At 30.1% G+C, this 8,022-nt stretch overlaps 1 protein-coding gene across 12 annotated transcripts in view; it reads left to right on the forward strand.

Moving 5' to 3' along the window:
- Positions 1-8,022, forward strand: part of LOC123261717 (potassium voltage-gated channel protein Shaker) — a 1,350,734-nt gene that overhangs the window by 885,561 nt on the left and 457,151 nt on the right. The window lies entirely within an intron of this gene.

Below are 8,022 nucleotides of genomic sequence, written 5' to 3' on the forward strand. Positions count from 1 at the left end.
TAAAAATTAATGTCAAATAACATTACTGTTTTATTTTAATAATGTTTAAAACTGCAAATGAAAAAAAAAAAAAATTAGAATCTCTTCATTTTATATTTCCCATAATTTGTTTTCACATTTTTTTTATAATTTTAATAAGTGCACGTTATGTTGAAAATAAATATCTTAGAAAAAATCCATGGTGGTGACTTTATATAAAATTAGTAATTATCAATTAAACATTTCATTTCGAATAATTTATAAAATAATTAATAACAGACAAATCATAATAATGACTCTGATAATAATAAAAATCTATATTTTTGAACTTATTTTTTATATATTTTATATAATATTAATAAGAGAACCATCTTTCCTGTAATTTAGCTATACTGTAATCATCTAAAGTTAAACCTTTAATTTTTCGAATTTCTTCAATGTACTGAGTCAAAGTGATCATTCTATTTTTATATCGACAAACACAATAATGAGAGTCATCAATATGAATTAATGTTAATATTTTAGATGCATATAGTAGAAAGATTTAGTTTTATAAGACGATTTAGTTTCTGAATGAAGCCAAAAACACCAAATGAAATTATTTCAGTTTGTAAAGCGTGACTAACTGCAAATAAAGTGCCTTCGTTACCCCAAATTTCATCAGACGCAACCATTTTTAGAAAATCAACCATACTTGGACTTTCCAATACATCTTTTCTTCCATTAGATGTTGAAACTTCAATCTCTCCTGCTGTAACTAATTTTTCGTAAAAACTTAAATTCATTGTTGTTTGATGAATGACAAAAATTTTAAATTCAAAAAATCTTTCTTCATCATTTAAAATAATTTCAGCAAATGATCGAAATAAACAGTTTCCATCACGCTCAGCGTCATCAAGGAAAAAATTATTCAAAATAATGTTATCTAAAAAAAATCTTTCTTCAATGATCTTTTTTTTTCGCGCCTTTTTTTTTTGACTAACAATTTTTAAATAAATTTCAAATTTATTTTTTATATTGTCATAAATTTCTAAAATAACGTTCTGGTAATCGTTTAAGATGTTCATAATTTCACTCAAAGACGAACTACGAGATACTTGATTCGCGATTCGTTGTGCCTTTTGTGTAATAGATTCAACAATATTGTCAGATATTCCTTGATTATTAACAATATCATCTGTAATTTGAGTAAGATCAACGGTTATGTTAGTCGTATTGGTATTTATTTTTTCATCTATAGTGTTTTTTTGTAAATGTAAATAATATTTAAAGTAATCAAGTACAATTTAATAGAAAAATAATTATTAAAAATCGTACTCAAAATCTGAACAGAACCAGTTATTAGAACATGATCACCTCTTTTAAATTCGTTAGCTGCGTATGCGTTAATTGTGACAGACATTTTTAAATTTCCATCAGTTAGGGTAAAGAAGGCCTTCATTACATTGGTATCCGCCATCCTACTAATCTTGGTCATTTCAGTTTTCATGTATCCAGGTACACCTAAATGATAATTATTATTATAAAATTGTAGACTGTAACTTTTTGACTATAAATAATTATTAATAGCATTAAAAAATTTTAAGTTCTATAATTTCTGGCTGCGGGTTGGCGATAAGTGACAAGTATATTAATAGTAAATTAACTATAAATTATAAAAAATAATTTTTTAAGTACACTAAGGACTGATCACTTCAGTTTAGATAAGTTTAAAAAAGAAAGACTATTCTAAGTGTTATATGATTGCAAAGAGTGGTGATTACAACTATATGACCTATAGGAATCATCGAATAAAAGTGACATAACGACAATCACTCGTTCAATAAGTCAAAGGAAGTGAACAAATGTTCTTAGTGAATGACAAGTCAGCGTTGAAAAAGTACCTATTCCATTGGAATAAGTACGTGAACTACAACAAGTCCTTTGAGGTTAAGATATCATGCATAGTTTTTCAGAGAAAGATGAAAGGGTTTCAGGTGTTCGATATGTCCATAGTTGAGCTAGGTTTAAGTTATTGTATGCGTTTATATATTATTTGGAAAGGTATTATCATAATTTTTCTTTTAAGGACAATAAAAAAGATCTAGTAAGACGCTATTTCATTATTAGGAACTGAATTACTAATACTAAATATCTTAATTGGATCAAACTTATTAAAAATATCCTAATTTTTACTAAAGAAAAAGTTTTTTGTTTTGGTTGGATTTAATTAGAAGATAAATAACTTACGAAATTTATAAGGCAAAATTCCAGTGTTAATCGCGCTCAATTCAATAGTTGGGAGTTTTTCACGTTCAATTTCTTCTACTATTCTAGTAGATAGTTCGATCCATTTTTTTAAGATCTTGGATACTTGTGTATGTTTGAATGGTCAACTCAGCTCCAAAATAATTGGATCGATTGAACGGAGAAGAAACAACAGCCCTGGCACTGTCAAAATGAACAATCTATAAAAATGAATAAAAAAGTAATGATAATAATTGCAGTAAAAATAAAATATTAATAATTAATAATAGTAATTAAATTATAAAATTTTACATGATCGATGTGGACATTTTGTTCAGCGCGAGTGACTTCATCATTCCAAGCTGAAACTTGGACTCGTACTCCTTCACCATTATTTACAACAAATTTAAATGCAAGTTTTGAACCATACCGTGTCGTTGCTTCAATTGCATCAACAAATCCGACTAATTCACTATTTAAAATAAAAAAAGAAAAATATTCAGTTAACTTATTCACAATAATTTTTAATTATTTACTTATTACAAACTTCTCAATTTCTTCAGTCGGAGTAAAATTAACTTTTTGCACTTGAGTCATTTTTATTTTATCAATAATTTATTTATTTAACCAATTTTGTGTAATTCAGAAAATTAATTAATTAAAAAAATGATAATTAATCAATTTTAATCGTTGTTAGAACTTTTATTGTCCAATGTTTATGAGTAACTATGGTAACGTTAGTATTTACGTAAGTAACCCTGGTAACGTCAATTTAATGTTTATATGAGTAAATATGGTTGTGTTTATAGATTGGAATTTTATTTATTTTTTCTTTTTGACGAGTGCGCATGCATAAATCATGCAATTCAAACTGAATACGCAAATGTATTGTAAAAATTGATGGTTACGACTCGATTAAGTATTTTGTTTCCATCTATAGAGTAATAATATTGACTACGATATTGACATTGTGAGTGGCATAACATACTAGTCAATAGTGTTATAACCTTATTTTGAATCAACAGTTATACGTTCAGATAAATGAGAAAATAAATAAACAAACTTATAAAGTTATAATTATATGATGAGTGTAAATTAAAAAATAATTTACAAACAATAAACATAGAAAAAAGTTTACTAACGTTTGTTTAAATTATTATCTTTAATTCTTTTATGGTAAGAAATTGATGATATTTATTTTTTTTTAATGGTCAAGATAAATTGTATAAATACTTATACAAGTAATTAATTTCATTACATATATTAATATATTTTATGTAAAATTGAACATTTGTGACATTCCTATAGCTCATAAATAACGAAAGAAATATTTCAGTCATGTGTTTACTGGGTTATTAGCAAATTTATTTTTAAAATTTATAATTAAGTTTTCTGTTTAAGTCATTAATGTTTAAGACTATTTTGGTTATTAAATCTCTCCAATACTTTGATTTACGATTTACAGTATAAGTGTTATTTTTTTTATTGTTGAAGATCTAAAAATTTACATCATATATACATAGATATAAAGTGAATGTTTAACTTATATTTTTTCTTAATGTATTTTATAAATTTAATTACTTTATAAAATAACCAAGATGAGAATTTCATCTATTAGTTACTATGAGTTTTTTTACTATTTGAAACAGTATACGTTGACATTTATTTTTTTGCATAAGTCGATATTTCTATTAATTAAATTATACTTAAATTTTAAATTAATAAATATGGTTAAATAATTTGAGAAAATTTAAACCTCAACGGTAACATAAAATTCACTTATAAATTTTATGTATGAGAAAAAAATGTCACTCATAAATTATGTAAATATTCTTCTCAGTTATTTTGAGCACAATTTTTAATTTTTTAATTATTCTTAGTTGCAAATGTATTATCTTTCCTGATTACTTGGCATTTTTCTTTGACTATTAAGTTGAAAATCTTACTGATTGAAAATTAATATTGCCAAGTAAGTTTTACTTCTGAGGAGTGTACTCTGTACACACACTCTTTATTTTTTTGTTGAATGATCGAGTAATTAGATATAAAATTAAATACAGTTGATTTTGCACGACTCATGATGCGAAGCATCAGAGAGTGCTTTACGATCGAAAAATTTTTTTCGCCCTATTTCGGTAACTTTTTTTAGTAGATTTCATAAAAATCTAACTATTGTATTTGTCCTCATGGCATTTGCGCCTTATCGTGCTATCCCTGATAAAAAAAAGTATTGAGACAAAGAAAAAAGTATTGGTTTTCTAGTCAATCCAATACTTTTCAATACTAATACAATAGAAGATATGATTATACTTTTAAAAAAATAAAAGATAGAAATGTTGGAAAGTATTGATACATTAATAAAACGGAAGATAAACTGTCAGAATCTATCAAGTGATGGTAAACATATTTACAATTATACTGATGTGCAGCTTCCACCGGAAGTTGAAATGATATTGAACTTGGAACCAAAGTTTGGTATTGAAATAAAAGAGAAATGGAATGTAATACCGACTGTGATCAAAGATTTGGAATTTGGAATTGGAGCTGTGAAGTTTGATAATTATAACATTGCGGAAAAAGAAATTGTTAAAAACAATTTGAGATCAAAAGTTATTAATGTAATGTCGAACTTTTATAATAAAGAAGATAAGCTGAATCATAAAGTGATAATAAAGAATTTATACATTACTAAAAAATTTCTAAAAGAGAGACCTGACTTGATTGTTGCAAGAGCTGACAAAGGGAACACAACAGTGGTAATGTTTAAAGATGAGTATGAAAGAGAGATGAGAAAGATGTTAAATGACAAAGAAACGTATAAATTATTAAGCAAGGATCCTACAAACAAATGGCAAAAGGTAGCAAATAATTTAGTGAAAGAGTTAGTAACATTGGAAATAGTGGATGAACATCAAGGTAAACATCTGAAAGCAAATTATACTGTTGCACCTAGGATTTATGGTTTGAGGAAAACTCACAAACAAATTTGTAGTTTAAGACCAGTGGTCAGTTGTGTCAATTCCCCGAGCTATAATCTGGCAAGATTCTTGCATGAAATATTGTCTCCAGTGATTGAAACGTTTCAAAATAATGTAAAAAATTCATTTGACTTCGTGGCGTTCAGTAAAACAGTTAGCTTACCAGAAGGTTATGTACTGATATCATTAGATGTGGTGTCATTGTTCACAAATGTACGTCGAGACTTGATACTTAAAGTAACTGAGAAAACATGGGATAACATCAAACACTTGGTAAGAAGAATATATGGTGAGGCTTTCGCCTACCTCCGAAGAGGCCGTTTCCTGGGCTCAAAAGAGCTATACACGCACGTATATCTGTCCTACGCTCACATAGGAAATACACAGCCAAGTTTGCCGGCAAGGAAAAACCCTGTCCTCAAGCATTTACGCTATCATAGGACAGATGTGAATTGAGTTGATTTTAATGTCAATCTGTCCTCGTAATTAGTTAACTATATCAACCCATTCAACGACTGCGTTAGCCTGATCGGTAATATAATAACAACCCGACCAGTTACCAGCGGGGCCCATGCAAGGAGGTGCAGCCGTAAGACCTGTTTGAGCCATAACACCTATCTCCCCTTACAAGAGTCTCGTTCGTTCGTTCTTCTGTCTATCCTAGTCCCCGAATCTTTGAGCTTACCTGCGTTGCCAAATTATTTTGACAACGTCACGAGGCCTTGCTCAGACGAGGCCTTGCTCAGACGAGGCCTTGCTCAGAACACTTGGTAAGAGTTCCTAGGAACCCGAGTAAAAACAGAATTCCGCCGCACCACCGCCGCAACACCGCTGCACGGCTTTTTAAGCGCCGCACCACCGCTGCACTACAGCCGTGACAATTTTGGTTATTTTATAAGTGCCGTATCACCGCCGTGACAAGTAAAGAATTTATCTATTCGCCACACTACCGCCGCACCAGCGCCGTAACAAGTAAATAAATTTCTATTCGCCGCACCACCGCTGCACCACCGCCGCACCACAGCTGTGACGCGCCCGGGTAAAAATAAAATTATTAATTTTTATGAAAAAATAATAAATTTCGTTTGACCGCCGCACCACCGCTGCACCATACCACTGTTTGATGGTATATACATTGAAATAATATATTCGTTGATCATTCAAATAGCTTAACTAAATTTTTTAAGTTAAGTATGGCTTGCAGTGCAGTTGGCAATGTTCAAGACTTCCATGCAGACGATCCAGGTTCGAATCCCATCACAGTTCAATTTTTAAAATTCTTTCAGAGTATTTCGATAGGTGAACCGCTTCTGTGCAACCCAAGGACGAGATTAAAAATTTACATCAACAATACGACTAAAAAAATCAATAATTTCGCGGTGCTTTGGCCTGATTTAAAAAAAATTTTTTTTTTTAATATTAGGCATTCGATTAAAAGGAGGTTGATCAATAGGTCTTACATAAAGATTTCTAGTCGCATTATTTATTAATTAATTATTGCGTGATAAATTAATTATGATACCATTTTTTGTGAAATTGTAGGTATGATTTAGCATTGGTGCGGCGTTGATGCAGCGGTAGTGCGGCGATGCTAGGGGGGGGGGGTAAATTTTTAGCGTGCGGCGTAATAGTCCGCCAAACGGCGGTCGTGCAGCGGTGGTGCGGCGGTATGGTGCGGTGGTGGTGCAGCGGTGGTGCGGCGGTCGAACGAAATTTATTATTTTTCCGTAAAAAATAATAATTTCATTTTTACTCGGGAAGGTATTGGAGGACCTCATAATATTTTGTTATGACTCAAGTTACTTTGTGTATCAAGGGGAGTTCTATTCACAGATAGAAGGAAGCAGCATGGGAAACCCTGCGAGTCCAGTAATAGCTAACATCGTTATGAATTACGTGATTGGTCAGATTCTAATGCTTTTGCCGTTCGATGTTCACTTCTTGAGATTATATGTAGATGATACTATTGTAGCGATACCAGAGGATGAAGTAAATAACATCTTGGAATTATTTAATAGTTTTGACAATAATATCCACAGATTCGGTAGAATCTGGCGCCAAGTTCCGTTCAAAAATCCCGTTGTAAACGGAGCGCCAGACTACCGACTGTGTTTACTGTAAGCAGAACGGTATTTCGAGGTTGCAAAATTTTATTTAATTACATGGTTCTCCCTTTTCCAAAATGATATATTATAAAAGTAATTTATACTTTATTTTACTGATATTAATTAATTATAATCAATTATAACACTTAATTCACTTAAAATTATTAAATTTCATCAGCACAAACTATAGTAAGCCCAGAAATTTCGATCCTGACTTTTTTTCGATGGGGAATATCAGCGCCACAGACTAGATAAAATGAATATGTGTAGTAATCCTATAGACACGCAATTACAGTAAAAAAAAGTGATTCATAGCTTGCATCTATGGCCGCCAGGGTGCACTGGAATTACATCTATATAAACTGTAGCTTCAAGGGGATAGTTTGCAGTAAAAAATGCAGTCAACACGAGATTTAAGTTGTTATCAATTGTAAATTTTCATTATAATTACAAAAAATACTAAAATCCGAACAAAAACAGTTTCACTGTAAAAAAGTCGCGCCAAGTCCACGTTCATAAGACTATTAGGAAAAAATTTTTTTTTTCTTTACAAAAAGATACAAAATAAAAAAATTAAAAAATCCAAGTAACCGATTTGATTGTTTATGATTTTCGGAAATTAAAAAAAATTTTATTGTAAATTTAAAAATAAAAAAAAAAAATTTTAGAACGTACTTGGTGTGCGTCATTGTGTATTTCAATTTTTTTAAAGTCCTAGTAAATAGATTTTACGA

This window comes from Cotesia glomerata, linkage group LG3, assembly GCF_020080835.1.
Source record: "Cotesia glomerata isolate CgM1 linkage group LG3, MPM_Cglom_v2.3, whole genome shotgun sequence".
In the NCBI taxonomy this organism is placed as follows: domain Eukaryota; kingdom Metazoa; phylum Arthropoda; class Insecta; order Hymenoptera; family Braconidae; genus Cotesia; species Cotesia glomerata.